Below are 27,548 nucleotides of genomic sequence, written 5' to 3'. Positions count from 1 at the left end.
GTGAGAAGTTAAAATAATACCCATCAACTTTGTATAGGGGTAGGTAGGACATTTTTCTGAGAATAGCTTATACTGATTTTGCTTCTTCTTGCTTGTCAGCATGAATTACTTGGAGGAGGTTTAATTCTTGCTGCTTTGTGAACTTCGTGCCTTGGCCTCCTTTTATCTTTCCCTTCCTTGAACTTGCAAGGAATAAGCTTTGACATTTTGCTTGCTTGGTTGTTCTGGAACTCTGGGCCACGGTCCAAAAGTGCTGTATAACATTTATCCTTGGCTGAGGATTTTGTGTATACACATATCAAGAAATTGATCAGTACATGATATGCCTTCCCTTTCTTTAGAAGTGTGACATTAGTATAAATGATCTTGATTTATTCTACTTAATTGTCTATGGTCAGGGAAGGTGCTATAATTTAGATACATTAGTGTCTGACTCATGTTATGAATAGCCCTTTGTTAGATATGCGTTCTAACTACAGTGGTTTCCACCAAGGTCCTCTGTTCCGGCGGGAACAGAGGTTTAATTCTATTGGTTGAAAAGTCTGACAGCTTCCTATAAAAGGGCTGCTGTCAGACTTAACCTTCACTGGATTGTTCTCACTTGTTGTACTTAATAAAGAGCTGTTGTTACCGTTAAGGCTGTGTGTACCTATCAATTATCCAATCTAACACTGGCGACGAGGGTCATTATCAACTCGCATGATCAGATGGACCATCTTCCTAGCTGCCTACTCCTACTGTCTCCTCCACCGACCAGGCTCCACTTTGGGGCATGCTGATGCTCTAAGCCACTGCCCGCTGCCTGAACTTCTCGCTGACCCTACCCCCGAGACACCAGTCCTCCTCATTGACTGCCTTGAGACTGGGCCTGTCTCATCCAATGACGTTGCCCATCACTCTGCGAAGGACTTCACCATCAAACAAATTTTGAACTGGGTGTGGAAGGGGTGGCCCAAGGGGCCTGTTGGGGCTGATTTCAAAATGTATTTTGCCAAACGCGATGAGTTATTGGTTGTAAATGGCTATTTACTGTGGGGGGACTGGGTCATTGTTCCACTCAAACTGCACATTGCAGTATTAGAGGCTTTACACGTAGGGCATCCTGGAATTGTCAGGATGAAGTCTTTGGCTAGGAGTTATGTGTGATGGCCTAATATGGACAGGGAGATCGAAGAATGGGTGGCTACCTGCACATCGTGCCAGGAGTCCAGACCAGCTCCCCCAGAGGCGCCCGCTAAGGAGTGGGAGCGACCTCAAGCACCATGGTCTAGGGTGCACATTGACTTTGCTGTCCCAGTTCATGGCCAGACATTTCTCGTAGTTGTGGATGCCTACTCAAAATGGTTAGAGGTAGTCCTGATGACCTCCACTATGGCAGAAGTGGTCATCAAGGTGCTACAGAGACTTTTCTCCACGCACGGTCTGCCCGACGTCTTGGTCTCTGACAACGGGCCCCAGTTCACGGCCATGCAATTCAAGAACTTCCTAGCAGCTCAGGGAATCAGGCATGCCCTGGTCGCGCCATTCCATTCGTCCTCCAATGGTCAGGTGGAGAGAATGGTGAGATCTGAAAAAGAGGTCCTCTCTAGGATGGGCCCGGGAGATTGGCAAACACAAGTTGACCACTATTTGCTAATTCAGCACATCACACCCAGTGCCACTACAGGGAGAAGCCCCTCCGAGCTTCTCATGGGTCGCCGTCCCACTTAGACCGGCTACACCCCAATTATTCTCCACAAGCAAGATTCAGACATTTAGCAGACAGGATTCAGTATATGTCCACAACTATGCTGGGGGAACTCTGTGGATTCCTGCCACAGTGATAGGCATCACCGGTCCTCGCTCTTATCTTCTAGAGCTCGAGGATGGTAGGAATTGGAGAAGGCATATTGACCAACTCTGTGGCCACCTCTCCAACTCCACTCTTAGACAACCAGAGGTAACTCCTGCATGAGTTAGCCAAGGCCCTACCCAAACGGAGCAAACACTCATTCCTTCCACGGCCAGCTGAAGCCCGAGGGTACCGGGAAACTTATCTGTTCCGGCGGGGAACAGAGGTTTAATCCTATTGGTCCAAGGGTCTGACAGCTCCCTATAAAAGGGCTGCTGTCAGACTCAACCTTTGCTGGATTGTTCTCACTTGTTGTACTTAATAAAGAGCTGTTGTTACCATTAAGTCTGTGTGTCCCTACCCATTACCCAATCTAACACTCTTACAAAAACTTAACAGAATATATTACAGCATGCATCTTTCTGCCTTCTAAATCAAATTCCTTTTGACTCAGTAGTAGCATTAATAAGCAACTGATCCCTTACACTATGCCACTTACCTTGCCCTTCTGTGTTGTTAATTATCTGTTCATTTGTGCTGAATCTATTAGGAGGAGACGATTCTCAATTGCTGGATGCTATCTAAGAAAACAGCTTTTTGAAAACAGTCAATTGAAAAGAAAATGAGTTTGGTAGAGTTGCTTCCACAATTTTCCATTCCACCTACAAATTGTTGAAGCTAAGTTAAAACAAAATGGCTTTTTTTTTACTGCTAACACCAAGGTCATCTGTTGACCATTTCTTTGTTATCTCAGTCAGAATGTTTACAGCTAAAAAAGGATAACCATTCCTGTCTTTTCTTTTTTTTTTTGCTCCTTCAGAAGAGTGATAAAATGATAGTCTGTTGTTTATAAGCTGCATTGATCACATAGTGCTTAACTTTGGAGAATCAGACCAAAATCCATCTACTCTGGTGTTCCATTTGATAGCAAGTTGTTAGCCACATGCTACAAAAGAAAGAAAGAAATAAAACTGCTATCTGAATATATAGGGTTGTAGGGAGAATCCATTAATATGTGGGTAAAAAATATTAGAGGAAGCATCTGCCTCGTTAATGAATTTATTGGCCGGTTTCCTACAATACAGTAGGGTATAGCATATTGATAATTAGTTTATATTTCAGTACATTGTGTGAACCCAGGTTCCATGGTTATTTTAGGTTTGGTGTGATATGAACACTCAGAAAGTTTTATGAGTAAACTATGGTTAACTACCTATGAAAAAGGATGCCCCAGAAACATAGCCATTATGAAAGATTTGAAAAACATTCAAAGGATGCCCACTAAAGATCTTTTCCAGATCACTAGCTGCTGCCTTCTAGAAAGACTTGGAGATTATTGTGATAGATGTTCAGGTACAGGTAGAAGGATTTGATCATTCAGTTTTTTAAACATTTCATCCTTTGTGTTCTTAATTATTTTGTTTTCCATGGACTCTTGAGTAGTTCTTGGTTCATAAAAACTACTGGTTTCCTGCATGATCTTATTGAAAAGAAATATATCTTTGAAACATGACTCTTAAAAATGCTGGACTAAAAGGTTTAATTTTATGTGCACACTATAAAATTGCTGATTTAGCATTAAACTGGTAATAAATTAATCACTTTTTCAAACCTGAGCAAAAGCACCTCAGATTTCTTTTTGAAGGTTGACCTTCTGAACTTTTAAAGAGACTCTTTAAGTCTCAGCATTCCCAAGTTGGCAAAAACTGTCCCGTATTTTGCCATATTCATTTTCTATTAATGATTATATGGATATTTTTTATGAACTTATAGAGTCGTCGTCGTCCCCCACTTTACTGAGGAGAATTCATCGTGCTAATATATGATTGATGAATGCCAATATTTTACAGTCTACTATTTAGGCAGGAACAAATCTGACTTTTGGATACCAACATAAAAGGGGATGTTCTCACATGCATAACTTTTAATTGTTCCCATTTAACAAAATGATTTTCATTTCCTCTTATTATACAGACTTTTTGTAGAGTAGGAGTAGAGTATACACATACACACACACACACCTTTGAGAATCTTAGGATGGGAATGAGAAAGACACTTCTATGTGGCAAACCCTGGCACTTCTCTTTGCCCCCAAACAGCTGAAAATTCCATGCACAATTTAAGCAGTCAATGTTGGGTAACAAATGTTAGCAAACAGCAAACAATAACCCAATATTGCTGTTGGGTTACATATGATAGATAATATTTATTTATTAATTTAGTGTATGTTAAAAAAAACCCATCTTTATCATTTTTTTCAAAGTCAATATCCCCTCATCTATATTTTTTCATATATCCATCTTTTCCCCAATATTTAAAATTGAGTTTCCTTATAAAGTCAATTTAGCATGGGAAAAAGATCAAATATTTTTATTAGACATTGCATTACACAACTTTCTAAGTGACATAATTGTTTCCAGAGATAGTCTAGTTCTAGTGTACATACACCTAATACACTGTTTACCCACCCAAAGTGCTTCATAAGTATATTCAAAGTGGCACAAATCTGAAATATATTTTCCAAAAATATGAACTGATATTCCTCTCAGAATATAAATTAACCCTGGAATAATATTCATTTTGAGAGCATTTGACATGCAGGGGGTAAGAAATAAATGGAATAAAAATTTAGGTGTCTATAATTGCTTTGCTTTTCCTGTTTTTTAAAAAATATTTTTTTAAAGTACAAATCTTTAAAATATAATGAATTTTGTCATCATTATATTTGCATCTTCCACTAAAATGTAATCTATCTTGACAAATGGAGCAAGGGTCATTCCATACTTTGCATGTCATGATTATAACTTGTGGTGCTGAAGAATTACATTCACAGTTTTCAGAATCTCTGACATTTCAGGAACTTTCACATCTGTGAGTCAAGAAGTTGTGTGTCTTTAACTTGTTAGACAGTGTAGCAAAGGCATCATCATGTGATTTGGAGGAAAATAAGTTTATTGTTTAGTACAACTTAAAAGTTGTTTATAACTTGATTATTTTCTCAAGTGTTCGTTTAAACAGAGATCTCAAGATATAAATATGCATTTCTTAAAAGCATCTTAATACTTACACAATAGAAACATACCTTAGTTATGTGTGTGTGTGTGTGTGTGTATGTGTATGTATATATATATATGTGTGTGTGTGTGTGTGTGTGTGTGTTGTATTTGTGCTGATAAATAAATAAAGGGAGACTAGTATAGATCCATTTCAAGCTATTTAGCTTTCATCAGCTAGCCATACCCTTACTGGGATTCGAACCAGGGCTGTATTACATATTAGGCAGGGGTCTTAGCCACTAAGCCACAGACTCCTGCCTAAGACTCCTGCCTAATATGTAATACAGCCCTGGTTCGAATCCCCGTAAAGGTATGGCTAGCTGATGAGAGCTAAATAGCTTGAAATGGATCTATACTAGTCTCCCTTTATTTATTTATCAGCACAAATACAACACAAATATAAAAAGTCAACATTAAAAAAAAAATATGGGTTTTTCTGTGATGAGCCGAAGGACAGAAAGAGGGAGTAGTGAGCTTCCTCCCATATTTGGGCATACCAGGGGTTGTAACACAAATACACACACACATACACACATACATACATACATACATACATACATACATACATACATACATTCATTCATTCATTCATTCATTCATTCATTCATTCATTCATTCATTCATATTTTCGGAAGCATTAACTCCCTAACTATGTATGACTATGGAAAAGGCAAGTATACATAGTTTTAATGAACAACTAAATATATGTTTTTGATAGCTGTCCTTCTACAATGACTGCCAATCTCATTGTTCAAAAAGAAAAAAATATGTAGCACTAGCATATAGTTTAATTCACTTGGCATTAATGCTTGAGAATATGGTCAGCCATTATAATAGCCTTTCATTTAGAGAAACAGATTACTTCAGTTTAAAAGAGGGAGGGAAGGCAGTTCAACTTAAATGAGGACAGCTCTCATTTTTTCACAAGGACTTCATCAAAGGTGTGCCATATGACATCACCACTCCAAGCATTTAATGACTCTTTTCAGGGGCAACTTTGAGAAGGGAGTTGTGCCAGAGCTTTCATGTGATGATGAAATTCTATATGAGCCCACCTGTAATTAGGGTTGTAATTATTTGTGACAAGTCCATGGCCACAAATAGGCAGTAAATACATGAGCTGCAACAAACCACTCCCCAGGGCATGGAGATTGAGATCAACCAAGAGAAACAAACCTTGGAAACTCCAGCACCATCCTCAGAATTATGTTAAGCAGTTTTTGAAGGGCTGTTGCGAGACAGCCAGGCAGTTGGAACACCTACTGTACTCCAGCTTGTATTTGCAGGCCATTATTGCAATTAGAAACTTGCATCCAGTCACCTTCAAGGCATTACTCCTTGTCACTGCAAGAATTTCATGCATAATCACAGGTGGCCCTATTCCCACCCCTTGTCATTATGGTTGCTGTAGGACCTGGAATGTGGGCAGGCAGACTTCCAACTCTATTCCCATCAGTGCCCAGCCGGATCTAGACAATAAATCCTAATTTGTTACGTTCAGATATTTCCATGCTGTAGATGGATATTTTATTCTGCTCAGACCTGATGCTTTCCAGATTCAAACTCTGGCTACTTGGGTTCAGGATTGGACAGCTGTCTTACAAGAGGGGGCTTGTTGTCTGCCTATCACAATAGTATTTTGAGTCCTTATCACATCATCCTTAGACCCACAGAGCCTTTCACTTTGAGTGATGTGCAAGTAAGCATTATAACATACACAGCCAATTCAGTGAACTAATATTTTCTAGGCCAGCGATGGCGAAACTTTTTTGGCTCGCGTGCCATAAATGGGGGGAGCACAGGGGGGTCGTGTGTGGGCGTACCGCACCCATAATGCAATGCACGACCTCCCCAGTGCACGTGCGCGCACTACAGGCGCAACCCCCCATTTTTTGCATGCTTTTTTCGCCCTCCCCAGGCTCCAGAGGCTTTATAGGAGCCTGGGGAGGGCGAAAACAGCCTCCCCGCCCCCCCTGGAAGCCCTCCGGAGGCTTCAGGGACCTTCAGGAGGCTTCCCTAAAGCCTCCGGAACAGTCAAAACGACCCTCCGAGGAAACTGGAAGTCACTTCCGGTTTGCTCGGAGGGTCGTCTTGAGCGCTCCAAAGGCTTCAGGGACCTTCAGGACACTTCCCTGAAGCCTCCGGAGCAGTCAAAAGGAACCTCCGAACAAACCGGAAGTCCATTCCCGAACTTCCGGTTTGCCCGTAGGGCTGTTTTTTTGCGCTCGAGAGGCTTCAGGGAAGCTCATGAAGCCTCCGGAGGGGGCTCTGGGGAGGGCGGGGGAAGCTCTTTTCACACTCCCCAGGCTCCTATAAAGCCTCTGGAGCCTGGGGAGGGCAAAAATGGCTTTAAAATGGGTGAACTCAGCTGGCCAGCACGTGCATGCACGCTGGCCAGCTGACAGGGCAGTTCATCACGTGCCCTGACAAATGGCTCCGTGTGCCACCTGTGGCACACGTGCCATAGGTTCGCCATCACTGCTCTAGTCAGTTTAGCCGTTTTGACTGACTGGAAACTAGCTGTTCTGACTAGACTCACTAGAAACTACTTTCAAAAAGAAACAGAAAAAACTCACAATTCTAAAGTGCTTTCTGGATGCATGGAGATGACTTCTCCCAATATATTTTGTTATTATCTCTGTGATGATTTGTAAGTAATATTGTCTTGACTATATTCTCTCAATTTGAAATCTTCATTGTCATAAACACCCAGAGAAAATTTGACATCTACTTTTTCCCCACTAGTAGATGTTTATGATTGCTTACAGATTTATTCAAGCCTGCAAGCATTTGAAAAGCACACTTTCTTCTTTGTGTTTAGTTTTTATTAATGGTTATGCTATAGTGCTAGTGGATATTTTATGCTATTAGTTTCATTTGGTTGAGTTGCCATTACAGTACATATTTTGAAGGAGATTTAAACAAAAATAAATAAAAGTTGCCTGACTCGAAAAACCCATTATTTGTGATGGCCAAAAATTATTTCCAGTTGACTAGTGAATGGACCTTTACGAAAATTGATTTCATTTTGACTGTTTTTAAATGTAAACTCGTTTTCTACTTTATTGAAAATGCTGCTATAAAACAGCTGTTATGAAAGGAAAGCCGCACAATGTTTTGGCTGATGACATTGAAAAGGAGTAGTTTCTCAGGTCTTCTGGTGTTCGTTTGCAACTATCTGGTTTTCACTTCTATAAATAGAGAAGTATATTTATTTGCAACTGGATAATCCAAAGCAGCTCATATGGTCTAAAGCAGCGATGGCAAACCTTTTTTGGCTCACGTGTCACAAGTGGGGGGAGCGCAGGGGGGTCGTGTGTGGGCGTGCCGCACCCATAATGCAACGCACGACCCCCTCCCGTGCAAAGCGTGACCCCCCCATTTTTACATGCTCCCCCGTCCCCCCCCGGAGGCCCTCCAGAGGCTTCAGGGACCGTCCGGAGGCTTCCCTGAAGCCTTCGGAACGCTTAAAACCACCCTCTGAGCAAACCGGAAGTCACTTCTGGTTTGCTCGGAGGGTCGTTTTAAGAGCTCCGAAGGTTTCAGGGAAGCCTCCGGACAGTCCCTGAAGCCTTCGGAGCACTTAAAACGACCCTCCGAGTAACCCAGAAGTCACTTCCGTTTTGCTCGGAGGGTGGTTTTAAGCGTTCCGAAGGCTTCAGGGAAGCCTCCAGACGGCTCCTATAAAGCCTCTGGAGCCTGGGGAAGGTGAAAAATAGCTTTTAAAAAGGTGAACTCAGCTGGCCAGCGCACGCATGCGCGCTGGCCAGCTGACAGGGCAGCGCCTCATGTGCCCTGACAAATGGCTCTGCGTGCCACTTGTGGCACGCGTGCCATAGGTTCGCCATCACTGGTCTAAAGCTACTGTGGGTATTGCATCCCATGATACTTTCTGCACTGTGTGGTTCATATTCAGGTTGAAAAGCATGAGCAACGTAGATTTCTGACTTTCGTGTTCTAGGAAATGATACAAAGTAGAACTTTCTGAATCTTTAGTACCATTAGACAGAAATTCTATAGATGTAGGTGAAGCTCAAGTATTTCACTGTTCCAAAAGGATTAAGGCTTTCTTCTATTGTCATCTCTATGTAGTGCCTGGTGTCACCTCTTGCTGAACTCCATGCAAATTAACTAGTATTTCCATTAATATGAATCATTGTCTAAACTTAGTCCATGTAAATGCTCAAAAATGTAAATTTCACATTAAATTGATTTAGACTGGAACATCTTGCTAGAGTCAACTGTTAGAAGCAGCACAGGAGTCATCAGCAAACTCTAAGGAACCTCAAGGTTTTCAGAAATATAAACTATTTTTAAGAGGGGAGGGGAATATCTATAGCAATTTTTGTTTGTTTGTGAGGTCTGAAGATGTGGACAGAGTGCTAATACTATAGTGTCTGACCAACTACATGTTCTCTTGACCTCTCCCTATCTTGGCTTATTTAGTTGAGTGGTAGGGGATCAACAGGCATGAACACTTCTTTCTGTGATAGAATGGTATCACTAGTTTTAAATGACATGGGGCTTACTCTTTCCAAAGAAAGGTTTCCTGATTCTAGAGGTTTATGCCAACTACTGTCCAAGTTCAAATAAATCTTTTGGTGAACAAATTGTCTGAGTGCAATTACTGTGATTCTTTTCCATCTTAGTTTAACTTGGTCTTGAAATCCTGATACATGATTTTGCATGTCCTGAAAATCCTGGACAATGATTTAATGCTTCAGTGGTTTTGTTCTTATTTGCAATTGGGGGCAGCGGGGGGCTCTTAGAAAGTAAATCTGGATAAATCTTAGCTTTACCCTGAAGTCTGTGGCTATGACTCTTTTTCCCCCTTGGCTTTTGATCGCATATATGAAGCCAATGTGGGGTAGTAATTAGGTATTTGGAGACTGGATGATAGCAATAGGATGGGGTTTATCTTTTTTTCTATTTAGGATATGGATTAGGGGAGGTTGTGATTGTCTTTTGTTTTGAGGAGGTTGAAAATTATTTGTATGCCATGATTGGGAGGAGATTGCCCCCCCCCCCCCGCCATTGACTGGAGTGGAACCCTGACAAAGCAGAGGCTTTGTGAGTAGGTGATTTCTGAATAGGGAATTGAGAAGTGTATCTGGGTTTGTAGTTGCTTTTGAGGTGATAATTGTAGAGTCTTAGACACTCTGTGGCTAAGAGTGTCTCTTTTATATGGTGGAGGGTGGCAACTGTGAGTCAGTTTTAACTCCTGTCAGTGTCCTAGTAAAGTTATACAGTTCTCTTGGCAACCCTTTTAGGAGTGCTTTGTCATTGCCTTCTTCCTAGGTAACAGGCCTACAATGGACCCTGATGGCTTTGTGTCTAAGACCATCTCCCAGTTTCTAGTCTGGTGCCTTTAACCACTATATCAAACTAATTCTAGTAGGATCTATTTCAGTTTATTTTGGTATATCAACTGTGTCTTTTTTTTTTATAGCAACACTCCAACTCTACTGTTGGTGTACCCTATACCGTAATGAACGTCATGTGGAACTATTCTTGACTTTAGATTGAAAGCTGCAGCGGAAGTGTCATTTAGTGGAACTTGTCTGACAGTGATCAGGTGAAACCTGTGGTCATACACATTGAATTATTTCTAAAGCATCTGTATTGTTTCAAGTTAGTTTTAGTTAGATTTAAGCTTCAGCTTTTGATATATAAGGCTCCAAATAATTTGGAACCAGGGTACATGAAAGGCTGCCTTTGCTGTTACATATGTGGTCTCACTGAGATCAAAAGAAGTGCATGACATGGTTAATAGACTTGGTGGGTCCACTTTGCACTAGTATCTGCACTCTAGAGTATTTTTCTCTAAAACATGACATTGTACATTTTAATGTATCTATTAAAGGTCTATATCTTTATATATATCTATACTGTAGCTATTTTAATATTTTAACCCAAATTCTTCCCTTCGTGAATGATTGATGAATGGCGTTTTCTGCCCTTTGCCTCCATTTTATTCCATTGTTTCTTACATTCATGTATTGCTTTTATCCTTGTGTTTTAGTAATTTTTCATTGTAAACCACTTCAAGGTGCAACTGTATGAGATGTAATGTAGAAATAATAAATAAATTACAAATCAATAAAAACTAGGGACAGCCATTCAGTCAGTTCCCCCCCCAAATCAGTGACTGAGCTGATGGAGAACAAATTGAAGACTCGAAGACTAAGTGGCTGGAACACATTTTATGGCAGTTAAAACACCATGCAGACCTTTGATTTGGCTATGTAGAAATGCTAATTTCTGCGCTGTTGAATTTTAGGTTTTAAATGAGAGGTTTAATAATGTATGAAAGACATAACAGTAACAACTAGATAGTAAAATATATATTAATTTTTAATCTGTATTTTTTTTTGTTCATCTATTTGGATTTTAATTATTATTTTATTATGCATTTCCTTTTCCTTAAGGAGAACAGTTCACTAGTTCAACCAAAATATGCCAAGCTACCTGATTTCTCTAGGTTACTGTTCCTGAACTGTTGGAGACTGGCTTAAGTTGGTGAACAGACAAATGTAGACACCCACTAGGAGTGGAGAAAATAATGCGGTTGTCATCTTTATCTTCTTTCAAGCTTTCTGCTGATTATGTTTAAAAGATGAATGCTACCTTTAGCAAAATGCAATGTGATTTTTAAAAGCTCCAGCAGTCATGTCTGTGAAAAGATTACGGTTGCAATCATAAGTGAATACTGATGTGAGTATACAAAGAACAACTTTTTTGTGATTTTAAGATCAGGAATAAAAGCTTGGTGATGAAAAGAAGGTTGGTTTTATAATGGATAATGGGAGTTCGCATTTAATGCTTGGCTGCAGTGTCGTCTCCAATCACAAAGCAATTTGCTTTAAATGTATGGGTTTGCTGCTTTTCTTTCCTTTCTTTCTATTTTTTAAAAACTATTCCAGAAAGCTTTCCATCATCAAGGCTGTTTTTAGCTCAGGTAAATAAAAGTGGCAGGTAAACTGTAAGCAAAACTGAATAGTATTGGATTGATGCTGTTTTTATGTGGGTAGATAGATTGCAGAATGAATATGAAGTTGATTCCTCTTCTTCACCCTATCTGTAATTAAAGCTGTGGTACAGATTCTAAATGCGCATTTAAAAATGTTTCACAGGTTACCATATTTTCCTGTTGTTGTAGCTTATCTGCAAAAATACTATGGATAGTTAATATTTAAAAGATGTAATTTGAGTTAAAATTGTATAGGTTTATCTCATAATGAAACACTTGAAGGAAATCTGTCAAAAAAGTAGCACATTCTCGCACTTAGAGAATAATATATCAATAGAAATAATGGATATTAATTATAGTTAAAAAGTGGTGCTTCAGAAACAAAATGTTTAAATGCTATTAAAATATAATTTGGGTAAAGAAGATCCCATAGTGGCTACCCTAGATTTTTTTGGGGGGGAAAGTAATTCACCTAGTAGGTGCTAGGGGGCAGTGACGTGCGGTGAGATTTATGGCTGGTGAAGCTGGTGACGTCATCAGGAAGGCGGGGAATGGGACCACGTGTGCAGGAGGACGAGGCAGCCTCAGCCTCCTGCATACGTGGTCCCATTCCCCGCCTTCCTGAGTCAACATGAAGAGGACCACAGAACACGCTTCGCGGTTCCGCGGCTCGTGCTCTGCAGTACCCTTCAGGGGAATGGGACCACATGTTCAGGAGGCTGAGGCAGCCTCAGCCTCCTGCACACATGGTCCCATTCCCTGCCTTCCTGAGTCAACATGAAGGGGACTGCGGAGCGCACTCCGCAGTCCCCTTCATGTTGACTCAGGAAAGCAGGGAATCGGACCACGTGTGCCTTTTCCCTTTTCCCTTTTTCTTTTCTTTTCATGATGAGAGTGGTGAGGCTCTGCCTCCCCTGCCTCCCCTGCCTCCCCTGACCGCACATCCCTGCTAGGGGAAAAAAAAATCTTCACTGGCTTCTTGAAAGCTGCTCCCTAGTGCAGTTGAACAGATGGACCAGGACCACAAGACTGATTTCTATAGAAAACAGTTTCCAAAATTCATCTACAGCAGGTTTGTCAAACTCGTGGCTCACATCACGGTCTGGCCATGTCCACACCAGTGTTCAGTGATGATGTGGGTTTGACACCCCTGATCTACAGAAAAATTATGTTGCATTGAGGAAGTTTTTGCTGTCTAGAAAACATAAGATTAATTACATTCAACCTCATCTAGCGCAGTCAATAGTCCAACATCTACAGAACACAGTTTCCACATCCTATTTTACACTTATAATATGTTCTTGGATTTAATCCTCTACTCCATATTTTTAATATGGAGTTAATACTTTCCAGAATTTTCTGAAGGATTAAAACATGTAAAAATGCTATATATATTTGATTAATCAATGTCAGAATATCTTGCCAAGTTATGTTTTAAATATTAATAATTTAATAAGAAATGTTTTGAATTTCAACCATAGTAATTAAATATTTAGCCTAAATCTCCTGCAACTTTGACTATTTGGGCTGATACATGTAGGAATTAATGCTATCAATATTTTTTTTAAAAAACGGTGCTGGGAAAAACAATATTGCGTGGAAGCTAAAATACAGATCATTATTACATTCAAAATACTTGGCATTGTACTTCATTTGTTGTCAGAATAGTCTTTGCATTTTTGTTACACTGGGCCTTGTAATTTTTTTTCTCTTCTGTCTAGAGGGAAAAAGAAATGCAAGTAATATTTAGCAAATCTTAGTTATGATTCTTTTAAATCATCTTAATCAATGTCTTTACTATGAACCGTTCTCATCACTTTTTAAACTTTTAATTTGAAATATATATAAATCCATTTGAAGCCTTTAAAACACCTTCCGCAGTTCAGTGAGAAATTAATTTGATATTGGAGCCAGTATTTTTAAAAAATCCCTAATTTATTTATTATATAATTTTATTCTGCCAAGATGACCAAGAATAGTAAATCACATTGATTTACAAAATATAATGAGATTGTATTATTGAAAACGCTTTAGGTTTCTTCCTGGAATTACTTGGCAATTGAAACAAATTAGATTTTATCTGTGGCTTTCACATCTTAAAAAATAAACTCAAAAGAGGAAGGAAAAATAAGGGAAGAGGGTTTTTTTTTTTTTTTGAAATTGCATAGTAGCTGCTATAATGAGTAATTGTAATATAAACAAATAATGGGGAAGAATCAAAGGAAGTTTGTCTCTTAGCAGAATTAGTAATCTTCATTTCTTGTCATTCCTACCTTTGCAGTAGCCATGTAGAATAGCATTGCAAAAGAGCCTCCTGGAACTGGTCTACTTGCAGGGTTGAAGATTTAGATATTTCTTTCACCCGCTATAACAGAAAATAAAAATAGCTTGCTTTAATAAGCTACTTTTGAAACCAAAATACAACAGAGACTTCCAAACTGGACAAATTCGATCATATCTCCCATCTTCCCAATCAGTTGTTATGAGGGGAGGTTGCCAAATTGAGGTAAAAAAGAATTCTGGGGATAATAACTGGTATTTATTTTCCCATTAATTGGAAACTTAATAAATCAGCCAGCCATTGCCATGGAACTGTTCTCCACTAAACTTGTAAGGTTAACACAGAGTCACCGGGAGTTAATAAATCATCATTATATAGTTACTCCTCTTTTATATTGAACTTTGTTTATTGTAACCCCACTATTTTATTATATTTAATGTGTTGCTGAAAATCGAAGTTTGTGTGTTCTATGGCGATATGATACAGCTTAATTGCAGCATAATAATAAGCTGCCAATTTTGTATTTTGACTTGATCTTTTTCATAGCAGGTCCTTTTATTTCAATACAAAGACTCATCTCATCATTTGAAATGTACACACCAATGCTCTATTGATTCGTAACAAAATAAAAAGAAAATAAGACACAGTGTGAAATAATATAGGATACAAAAGACAGAAAGAAACAAGCATCTGCAGTTGTCTAGAACACTGGTCCTCAGCTCTTCTAGCACTGTGGACTGGGCAAGGGTGGCAGGATGGTGGGTAGAGGGGATGGTTCTGCACAAATAGCACACTCATTCATTCAGTTGTTCACCTGCCGCTTGTGTGGCCTAGTTCCTAATGGGCTGTCGCCCAGCACCGGGCCATGGCCTCGGGGTTGGGAGTTGGGGACCCCTGGTCTAGAACATCCAGTCAGAGATAATTCAATATGATGATGGTGACTAATTATTTCCCTAAAATTGTGTGAGGCATCTCTAGATGGATTTAAGCTTTTAAGCAAAGAGTACACTTTCATGCACACTAATTCGGATATTGAAAAGTACATCACTTTTCAATATCTGAAAAGGTAAAATTGGTGTGATAATTCAGACTGACTGCAGTAATTTCCTTTTATTTAATTTATTCAGTTTGGATGCTGTCCATCTCCAACAGATTCTTGCCATTCCCTGCTTCCATTCACACAAATATTGTGTCAGTGATATATAGTGATGCTCAACTGCTGCTGTTGATCATGAGCCTGGATTTTTTGTGTGGTATCCAGAGGGACAAATGTTCTTGGTGAGAGCTTTCTTGGAAGCTTCCAGGATTCATGTCCTACTTGATTTAATTTTGTTTAGGTTATTTTAATTAACAAGAAATAAATTGGAAATGGGCATAATGCACAGCAAAATGCCTACATCATCTCTTTCCAAGAATATGTCTAGCTCTTTCCTAGGCCCTCAGACATTTTAGACAATGGAAACAGACCAATGCTTTGTTTGGAGGTATGCCCATCTTCATTCCCCTTAAGACAAAAAATAAACTATGTAGTAAAAATCATTTTGGCAGGCTAAAACAATCTTACCAGTTTGCAGAGACATCCATGTGGGAGATGTGCAATAACCATATGATTACTCCTTTTTACTTTTGTGATATAGGTATAAAAGTAGCAGGGCTTCAATTATGCAAGGGCAAGAACCCCTCCAGTTTGTTCTCTGGTACATTTATTCATTTATTTTATTTCTATGTCCCTTAATCGACATATGTATCTTACAATAGCAAACAATAAAATATATTTCATTTTTTCCAAGTTACATGTTTTGCAAGTTACATAAAGAACAACAGTTAAAGCACCTAAAAATCAGAAAGTTCAATTTCCTTTTTAAATTTTATTTTATTTTCAACGCAGTGGATATTATATGAAAGAAAATGCATACAACTCTAATTAGATTTTATAAGAACATGGATCTGGGTAGTACGCAATAATCATAGCTTTTTGCACATAATAAGTTTAAAGCAGGTGTCCCCCTTGCTTTATTGTAATATTGATATTTTATCAACCTTCCCATTAGTTTGCTAATAACATTTGGTACAATATGTAAGTATTCAAATCATTCTTGTTTTCCAAGTTCTTGCCACCAGCTGCCTGGTTGCAATCAACAACAAGAACAGCCATTATCAGTTATATATGCTTTAAAATACCATTACCAGATTCGTAGTAATATTAGTTTAGGCTATAATATAAAAGCCTGCATTGTTATTTATCTTATTTAAACTATAGTTTCATGCTAAACAAACTGACAAGACCACCAAACTGAAAATAAAGTTGTAGCTCACAAAGATACAGTATTTTCTACCTCAGATGGCAATCCCTTCCATTAAACGGGAGCTACCACAATGAAAGCCTGCTTGCAAGAACATAAAGGATTTCTTCCCTGGTTGATGTGGTAGAACCACCAGCTGAAGGCTAGAGGGCCATCTAAAGAAACATCCCATTTTGGAATCTTTTCAGGGGAGGGAATGTCTGACGTCAAGCCCTTAGGTCTATATTTGATGTTTCCCAAGGGAAGGCAGACAATCTGTCAAAATTCTTGTACTATAGGTGATCAATAATAAAATATCTACTTAGACTTAGCCATATGTGGTTCTGGTTGCTTTGGCCTGACAATTTGATTGTACCAGATGACCAGATTTTATTTGTAGCAGTCCTGTTCACATGGACAGACCTTTTGTGGGGATACTGATATTACTCTCTTTGAAATGTAATGGAGTGCTAATGAGTAGCCTATGGGTTTGAGCAGCATTAGACATTTTTCTTCAATACACATTCCACATTTAATACTCTGGGTATAATACTTCATACACTCTCAGAAGAGAGGGAGAGGATAAAACAAGAAGGTCTATTTCTAGATAGTTGAATAAATACAAAGACCTATTCTCATTGAGGCATTTGCATTGTCTTTTTTCTTTAAAGTTACAAGATTGTTCGTAAATTAAAATGAAGAAAGGAGAGCAGGTTGGAAATTCCACACGCACAAAAATTAACACCTGAGAAAAGAACAAAAAAGAAAACTGAATGCAAAATAACATTATGAAACCCCCTCCCCATACTGGGGCCAACATACCTTTCAGGAGCTCAAAGGTAGTTTAGTTTAGTCTAGCCAACAAATCTTCCAGCTCAGCTAATCACCCTTTTTTTTTCTTATTCCCCCTCTCCCCCAGACTTTTCCCCATAATTATCATTGTTTCTTGCAACTACAAGATAATGAAGCTAAGAATAAATTCTGAATAGATGTTGTAAGGGAGAAACCAAAGAAAAATGTTCGGAATTGCCTCTTTCAGTAGTACATAGTTAAACTATAGAACTTTCTTCCACAAGATGTATTGATGACTATCCAACAAATTACAGTGGTGTAATGAAATTACTCTATATATTGCCTGCAATTCAGAGATGATATGCCTCTCAGTACACTTGGCAGTCGATAATACTATTGTATAGGCCCAGTGGGAATAGAATGCTGGACTATATGGGTTGTTAGCCTCCTCCAGCATGTAGTAAGTCTTATACAAAGTAGAACTTTTTGAAAATGATTGAAAAACAATTGTGACATCATTTTCAGTAGCTCATCTGGCATTTTACTAAAACAAATATAATGCTTGATTTTAATATCTTAAAAAACCCAGGAGCATTTGTTGGCCAATTACAGAACTTATGCTTGGAATGTAGGATGTCCTTGGCATCTTGAGCTAATTGTATTACATTGCACTTTTGCAACTTGTTCATAAAATGAATTAGGAATGTGAGCCTCTAAATGAAAAAATGCAAATGTGTGCCCTTGAGATCCATTTTGATATCCCACTGAGATTAGGAAATATGTAGGCAGTTTAATTTGGCAAAAGTTTTAATTTAATTTTGCTTGTTGAGCCTGGTGTTCCAATTCTGGGTTGTACTATGTTCCACAGCTGTTCCCTCCCCACACAAGAACCTTTCCATCTCTTTGTAACCCCAGAAGAGTTAAACTAGTTGTACCTGGAATAAGTATGACTCTTCAATTTCTTTTATTAAAAGGAGATTAAGGTTTGCTGTCAGATGCACCTGGTTTGTGAGCTCTGAACAAAGTTGTTAGAATTGTTTATAAAAAGCAGCATATGAAGACATGAGTATATAGGAATGCTAACTTTACCTAAATGGGCAAAGATTTAACAGCTGTTTCCTTTGCACAATGAAGATGAGTCTTTAGGGATTACCTGACATATTTTAGCCATTTCTGCATACAATATATGCCAAGGAATGTGGTGTTCTCTGCCAACATAGTGCTAATTAAGAAACATACCTGGCTCATTCAAGGCTTAAGGTGAACACCTATTATAGCAAAGTGGCTAAATATAAGGAACCTGGCTAGGCTAGGATGAAGAAATAGATGAAACTCTGTTGGCCTTCTATCTTGTGTCTACAAAGATGTCATATGAAATTCCATTCCCTTAATCCTGATTTTGAGTACAGCATTTGAAATAAATTACACTGAAACATCCATAAGGGATTTCTCTTGTCCTAATGCTAAGTGTAAAAATCACATTTCTGTACAAAAAGAAGTTCTATAAATAAGTTGTCTTGCAAAAAAAGGTCTCAGTAACTGCCAAATTTAGCTTCCCCCTCCAGTTCTTCACCTTGTGTAACGGAACAGTCAGATCAATCTCATTCACTATGAATAATGGAAAGTCTTCCTGTATTTCATGCTTATAGAAATGGACAATTTCAAAGCTGTGGAAAGAAAATAGATAACTATTGTTTAATCTGTTGAGAATGACTGGTAAGTGGAGGATTTATAGCAGTTTCATTTATACAGTTTGTATCACGGAGATCAGTATTTCTTACAGCGAATAAATATATGCCTGGTATACATTTCCTAAAATGTATTACTTCACATTAGCCATGTTAATGGAAATTGAATCCAGTTTAGCAATTTAATTTTTATGAAGGAAATCCAAGAATGAAATTTGGTGAAATCATTCATGGTGAAATCTTGGGTGGTATAATTTGTCTTCTTTTACGAATTATCTTCTGTATATATAAATACAAATATTTCTTGGGACATGCTAAGTACCTTTGGTGATTTTGAATTTTTAATAATGGTGTTTGGGTATTCCTCAAAGATATTTTAAATTTAAAATGAGAAACTCCAGATGATATTTCATGAAATATTAAGATCTATAGAACAGCATGTCTATCTGGGTATTGAAAACCCTTGGGATAAGATAGTAAGATAATTCTTGACCTGGAAATATAGATATTACCAAAGGGCGACAATGTGATTTAGGATACTACCCTAAAACTTTGATTTTTAACTATGTTTTGTTCACAGTGCTTATTAAACCATAAAGTAATAGTAAGATATCACAAATCAACCTTCTAAATCATTTAGAGCAGTAGAGGAGATCATCCAGTCATATGGTAATGTTACAAGAACCATAGGCAGGACCTTTTTCACTGGAGGGATTTAAGGGTGAGAAAGTTGCTGGATTTTTCAGTAAGACAAATCTAACCCACCTCTGCCTTTAAACTTCTAACAACCTTGAAATGGGGAAATGAATGGAAAATGGAGATTGGAGATTTCAAAATTGTAAGGCTGCCAAAAGCCACAGCAGATGGACACTAATGTGATTGGGTGGAGTTAGTTTTTCTCTCTCATTTTTTGGAAGCCCATGTTTCTTAGTTTAAAATATAATATCAAGCTTATTGTAGGGCTTACATTGCAGTTCCCATCCATTTTGTATGTCAGGGTAGTGAGAAATTATACACTATTTTTAATTTTGGGACTAATCATGGCTCACCCTGGCCTTGCATGTGCCAATACAAATCCAAATGACATTTTGTACAAGAGTAATCATTTCTGAAGTTCTCGTTATCCTAATGCAGTTGAAAGTCTTCCGAACTTCATCTCTTAGACTTAGAATAACTATATTGTCACTTTGAATGTACTCAATTGGCATACATTAAAATGAAATTTCATTGCATACAGCTTTCAAAGGGTCACCACCTCCAATATACACTTCATAAACGTGTCAAAAGAAATACATACATACATACATACATACATACATACATACATACATACATACATACACCAGGGTTGGGTTCCGGCAGTCACTACTGCCAGTTTGCTCGTGTTTGCACACCCCCACATGTGCATGCACAGTGCAATAAAAATTGTTCTGTGCATGTGCAGAAGCAGAAAACAAGACAGAGAACTGGTTCGGGAGCATGGCAAGCCTTGGTTGCTGCCGGTTCCAGTGACCCAGGCCGCCAAATCACTACCGGTTCAGCCAAACCGGTCTGAACCAGTAGGAAACCACCACTGATACATACATGCATACATATATGCATGCATTCATACTTATGCATATACCCACATATATTATATAACACAGAGAAATGACACAGTTCTAGTTCAGATGTATACATGTACATAGCGGGAAAAATGAATCTTGTGAGTTTGCCAGATGGATGGCATAGGGACCAAACCTTTTACAGATTCTTCCAACTCTATAACTCCATATGAATGTAAATTTTTGGTCACGTTTCTCCTCTTATCCCTGCATCATGTGCAATAACCAAGATAGAGCAAGCAAATCATAAGACGTTCAGGATAATGAGCAAACTCTTGAAATCTACTAACTTTCTTATCCATTCTAAGAAAAAAGCTGAAATCATTTTCACCTTCTACAGGAGAAAACCACTGATGAGTAATAAAGGAAAGTTCCTTGACATTTGCTCATTATCCAGAACTTCTTCTGATGTGTCTGTGGAGATTCTCAGTCATCCAGCTCATAGTTGTCCCAAAGGTACTTTTTCAAAAGACAACTGGACTTTCTGTTTTTCCTTGAAGACATTTTGCTTCTCATCCAAGAAGCTTTTTGAGTTCAGAACTGAAGTCCAGTTGACTTTTGTAAAAGCACCTTGGGGACATTAGAGGGTTTGGTGGCTGGAAATTTGGAAGGATTCAGGGAGCAAATTACATCCTCAAACTTCTAGCTGTTGACATTGTTGAGAATTTTTAGGCATTATATCTCTGCATCTCCTCACTCATTTTTTAAAAATATAAATACTATTTTTTTAATGAGTGGAACAATTTAACAACAGAAGCAATAGAAGTCTTAAAAGCATTGTTATTCAGAATTTAGAAAAAAAAAGGATAGAGACGAGAGAGCTTTTATTTCTTTTTGCTTGGAAGAAAGGTGACCTGTCATCTTTGAGCATCTTTCCATCAACCTCCACAAGGTTTCTTAGGGTAAGAGGCACTGCCTGTGGCTTGAAGAAAAGCTGCAGTCATTCTGATCTAGGAAAATTGGCAAACATTGTTTCCTTGGCTGGGTAAGAGAGGCATGGCTTGACTTTTAAAGAAACTGCTGTGGTGCAGATCACCTTGGATTGAATGATTCATATTAGTTAAGTGTTAACTGGTTCTGGAAAATGTGAAAACTTGGCTCTGAAGTGACTGATCTTCTGAGGTGAACTTTTTTGTAACATTCTTGAAAGCGGAAGTAGGTTGCTTTCGTTTTTATTAAAATACCTCAGCAGCAAGTTTCTTGAGAACTAATGTTATGTTATATACACTATTGGTAAGAATGGAGTCATGGCCATTTATTTATGTTCCGTCTGATGATGTTCCGTGAGACTAACTATATTCTCCAGAGCAAAATCTATATATACAGTCATGGAAGTTTTGACCTGAACAGGATAAAACAGGTATAAGCAATCTTTTGGTGGCAAGGTGCTGTACACAACATTTCTGTGGGGGAAGGAAGTGAGCGGACTACTGATGAGAAATAAATAAGATTGGATTCTGCTTGTAGAGAAAGCTTAATATTTTTTTTTCTTAAATCCTGCCTGGGAAGGAAAGTAGAGAGGCTTTTTGTTTGTTTGTTTGGACAGCTTACACTGCAGTTTTCATGTGTCTCCTTAAGCACTGCCAAAGAACACAGAACACAGAGGTCACTCATCCTTGGCATCAGTGAACACAGACAAAGCCTTAGACAGCCAACACCATTTCTGGCCCATCTGGCTCTCCAAAGCCTCTTTTAAGGATTTTAAACAAGAGTGAAATAAGTGAGAAAAGAGATGTAGAATAGTGTACCAGTAGTTCTAATACAAAATTTCCAGACATCCTTAGTCTTCTTGGATTCTGTTTATAGTATAAAGCTATATCTTTAATCAATCAATCAATCTTTTGGAAGATTCCTAAATTAACCCTAAATTGAAAAAGATTATCAGCTTCTACCCATATTATATCCTCCCCATCTTTGGTAACATTAACATGATAAGGTCAATACAGTAACAATTATATCTGGCTGTTGCAAAGATTTTTGAGAAAATGTGTCTAAAGTGCACTATCACAGACCAATGGTGTGCCATTGGCTATTTTGGCAAAACCTACAGTAAAATATGCAAGAAAATGACAGTTGATTCAGAGATCTTACATATTGGTCAATCAACTCTGGCCCAATCATTAAATTATGCTGAATAAGATATCCCAGAGGTGAATGATACTCAGTGTATGCCTTTTGAGGTCCATTCACAATATCTGGCATAGGAAAATACCTATTCTGTATCTAAAGATAGACTTTTCTCCATACTGATGGAATAGTGGCTTTAATCATATCAATGAATGCATGATTTCTTTTTCATTAAATGATTTTGTTCAATCACTGGTGTATAAATACATTCACCAATCAATCCTGAATCCATCAACTGCAGGACGAAAGTCTCTTCTCTGAAAGTTAACAACCCTAATATCTGGCATCTGCTCCAATGTTTGCTTCCTAGTCTAAGGCTGAGTTACTTATAATGTGAGAAAACCAGAAATGGAGAGAGAAACAACACACACACACAGAGAGAGAGAGAGAGAGAGAGAGAGAGAGAGAGAGAGAGAGAGAACACCCACACATCTACAAACTTTATCACAAAATAGTGCATGCAGTGGGTACTTTTCTGTGTTTTCTCTTTGCAGTGAAAACACAACATGCACACTGTTTTTTGTTTGTTTGTTTTATTTTTTTCTGGGGGAAATAATAGATTTTTATAGGTTTGTTTTGGGGTTATTTTTATTTTCTTCTGTAAACCTCAGTATTCATGATGATATATTGTCTTTTTTTTAAAAAAAAGCACTGTCTTTAAGGAAAACATTTGTAGTTATTCATATCGGCTAGAAACTATTATGAAGGGAAGATATGCATGTGGAACTTACAATTGCTCCCAAATGACATTTGTGCACTATTGCTATCAGTAAATGAGAGAAAGAAAATATGACTTTGCCCACAATGGGAATCTCTCCCGCATGAGAAATTGCCTGAAGAGTTAGATAAATAAACAATTTTAGGATTGAAAAATGTTTGTTCCTACATGGTAAAGGTTATCTTAACCCTTCTTCCAAGCCCATCTGATGAAACCCTATGTTATTATTCAAAGGGTGGGAAAGGATTTTGGAATATAATATATAATTACAGTATGAAGCCAAATATATTACAAAGACTGAAATAGTGAGGGATGTGATAAAGTCATCCTTTTGCATCCATGAAGTTATTAGCATGATAAAAACTGAAAAAATCTGTTGCCAAACTAGGAATTGCATTAAAGGATATCACCATAGAAATTAATCCACAGAAATTAATTGGACAAATTTAGTAAGTGACTTCCTTTCAAATGGAATTTTATAAATAACCTCCACCACTTTGCATTCTATTTTGTGCAGCCTAAAAAGCTATAAATGGAAACCAATTGACTGATTAGTGTGCTACAGATGTCACCTCAGCAATAAAAGGTCTAATATTTACTTTGATTAATGCTGATCATAGTTCAGTTTTAGTACAAGCACTTCATCCATCTCTGTGATACATCAACTGCATTCCATTAACATAATTTGGTCGTTAATGCTTAACTTATAATTAACATTGCCTCATCTTTCCGCACAGATATTCTGTGGTTTTTTAAGGGAGTAATTCCATGTTTTGACTGTGTAAACAATTAATATAGATTGTAATGTACATTTACGCACAAATAGCATAAGTAGGTTGCAGCAGAATTAATGTGGAGATACTAATTATCACACAGCGGTAAAAAATTGATTGGAATCATCTGAGAAGATACTGATGTACAATATTTTGTCTGCACACTGATAATACGATGATCATGTTTATATGTGTATTGTTGATAATGAAGGGTCTGAGAAGTGATGGTGAACCTTTTGGGCTCAGAGTATCAAAAATTAGGAAAATGCCTAACTTGATTCTGCTGATGTGTCACCAGCTTCTTAAAAAAATAAACTTTTTTTTCTTATTCATTTATTTTTAAACAATCCAGTACAATCATATGTGGGAGCCTTAGAATTTGTCATACATCCTTTACCTTCAGGTGTTCTCTTTTTTTTACCAACCCCTAGAATGTTGTGAATGTGCATGGAGTAAAATTGGTCTTTGGTTGCAGTTGTGGCATATTGACCAAAATGTGCCAGAGTAACTGATACTCTCTTGATGCTAGCAAAGAATGTTTAATAGGCACTAGTGTAATTAACCTGGGCATTACTACAGAAAAACTTAATATTTACTGACTTTCGTACCCATAATCTCATGGAAAAGGAAGACTATTAATAGATTGTCAACATTGAGTGGGTCAAAAGTGAGTGGAGGAGACAGTCTTGTAGGTCTATTGAGTCCTCAGGGTCAAAACATGAAGTGTTTGATTGCTTGTTTATCCTATCCTCTGGACTTCTACTTCTTCATTCCCTGACAAGTTTGCTTGAGGAAGGAATGTGACAGGAGAAGCAATGAGAACCAGGAAGGAAAATGTTTCTGTGATAATAATATACAGAACACAATGATATCTCTTTTGCAGATATATAACAAAAGAGAGCAGGTACTTGTAATCATTTTTAGAACCATAACTAATATAGAAACATTTACCTTCTTATATAATGTGATGTGTTCTCATTAAAAAGCTAATATATAAATTGGTCCTTGATATTGATATCAAGGGAAATGTCAAAGATGCCAATTGTTTTATGGAAATGTCTTTGTACATAATGAATGCATAAACATTTGATACTGTGGCCGAGCAGGATGTTGGAGTTGAGTCCCAAAAGTAATATAATAGTTGTAGTTACTGTAACCTATTTCGGCAACAAGAACAGTTTGAAATGTTTAAGGTAAATTAAAGTCTGATAATTTAGTGATGCAGAGTGACAGCATGGTGAGGAAGTTTAACCATAGACATGGCAGGGAAACCTTGAGAGAGGTTGTTCAAGAGAGAAAATGAGCAGTCTAAGCCAAACAAATAACTGAATTAAAATGGGTCAGATTGAGGAGAAGATGACAATAAAAACTGAATATCAAGGCAAGATAACAGCTGTATGTACATGGCTCATAGAAGAAGTGTAAGACGACTGATGACAGGAAATGACTCATTCTGTTCATGGTCACCAGGGATTTTTTTCCCACCTTTGATATGTTCATCAGGTTCTGCTCCTACACAGCTTTTATTCATTTCAATAGAGGTTCTGTAGGAACACTGCATGATGAATAAAGGTTATTTAGCAGAACTGTTTAGGAAAATGTATTCAGCATCTCACAGAAAAGCATGATACTTTTTTTTTTCTGCATGGAAACCACCAAGTTGGTAATTCTAAACACCCCCCCCCAAAAAAAAAACCAGGTAAATGTATTTCAACAGCTCATGAATCATCTTACAAAGGGTTTCACACTTTAATAAATAAAAATCCATACTGGATGAATATTTGTTAGCTAGAGAAGACAATGCTGCCTTCTTAGTACATTTGCTTTTTTCAGTGCAGGATTAGTGTTGGTCATTATATTCTCTAGGTCAGTGTTTCTCAAACTTGGCGACTTTAAGTCCTGTGGACTTCAACTCCCAGAATTCCCCAGCCAGCTATGCTGGCTGGGGGATTCTGGGAGTTGAAGTCCACAGGACTTAAAGTCGCCAAGTTTGAGAAACACTGCTCTAGGTTCTCCTGATTTTCTTTTTGCTCATGCTTCACTCTAGCTAGCTCCTTAGGTTTTTATTATTGAAAGAATGGTACTGTAATGTATTTTACAAGAAATACCAGAATTTTACCAGACTCCAGTTAGATAAACTCAAGGACAAAGCTTTTATTTGTTTTGAGATTAGAAAACTATTTTTTTTCATTCTCACACTACACTTTCACCATGTTTGGAGGCTGGGGGTGTGGGGGTGTTGCATGATGAACAGTAGTCTTCAACTGAATCCTGATAAAATTGAGTGGTTATGGATATGCTGAGAAGAAATGTGATGAATAAATATCAATCAACTCATTAGTCAAGGACTACCAGCCAAATTCTCCTGTTTCCCATCTATAGACTCCAATTCCAATGAGTGGTATGAAGACAATTGAAGCTCAAGGTGATGCCTGAGGCTTTAAATGTGCAAACAGAATGTGGCAAAATAATTGTGTTGTTGAGTGTGCATGTGCAGAAAAGATTCGGAAGGTTTTTATTAATCTTATTCAGTTCCTTTCCTCCTTACATTATAGTAGATTACATTGGACTCAATTCTTCAGATTTTTTCTGAGGTAATAAATAGCAAAATATTCAAGAGTTCACTGTGCATTTAAAACCATCTCAATGTCAAATTGTATATCTCTAGTTAGGTAGGTCTCATTCCTTCAGTAATAATATGCATACAGTACACAGTATATTTTCTAGTTTTAACATTTGTTTTCCTTATTCATTGTTATAAATATGTAATATATGCAATTGAATGCCATTCCCTTTCTCTCTAAAGAACACACTCTGTCAGCGTTCCAAATATCATGCAGAATTAAATCAGAGTCCAAGGCAGAGCTATCCTTAAAGTTCCAATTTAATAAGACAGACATGTTGGTACAAACTGTGGAATCCCAAGGATTCCACCCAGTTGAAAGTTCATGATCTTATTCCCACACCCATAAATCCATCACATGGTCCAATCTTCTTTGGCCACACTGGCATCTCCACCCAGCTGGTTCCGGTCAGGTGCAGAGGTGCAGAGACAAAATATGACCTTGGGCTTCTAGAAAAGAATGACAACAACACATTCCACAATTCTACTCCTTTCTATTCCCCCCTCCCAACTGCTACACTAATGAAACAGCACAGTGAAATAATAGAGAGTGTGGCAGGCCAAAGATCCTAAAAAGGAATATAACTGCAGGTCTGACACTCATTTTGTAAATCATATTTGTATTCTCCCCTTGAGTTTTGCTTGGTGGACTGAGGGATACCTCTGTGGGTACCAAAGGAGAAAGGAAGCAGATAAAGTCCCAGATAAGGAGCATGTGTGTGTTATGCGCACGCCACAAAGAGATGGGGAAGAGTTGGCAGAGGTGGGTGTGATCTAAAAGGGTATGGTATCCATATGAACAT

The 27,548-nt window shown here is 38.0% G+C and overlaps 1 protein-coding gene across 17 annotated transcripts in view; it reads left to right on the top strand.

Annotated features, from left to right (window-relative positions):
* Positions 1-27,548, top strand: part of NRXN1 (neurexin 1) — an 898,064-nt gene that overhangs the window by 609,278 nt on the left and 261,238 nt on the right. The window lies entirely within an intron of this gene.

This window comes from Natrix helvetica (genome assembly GCF_964273705.1).
Source record: "Natrix helvetica genome assembly, chromosome: 2".
In the NCBI taxonomy this organism is placed as follows: domain Eukaryota; kingdom Metazoa; phylum Chordata; class Lepidosauria; order Squamata; family Natricidae; genus Natrix; species Natrix helvetica.
Note: the sequence above shows the minus strand (reverse complement) of the source record. Positions and strands in the feature narration are given on the sequence as shown.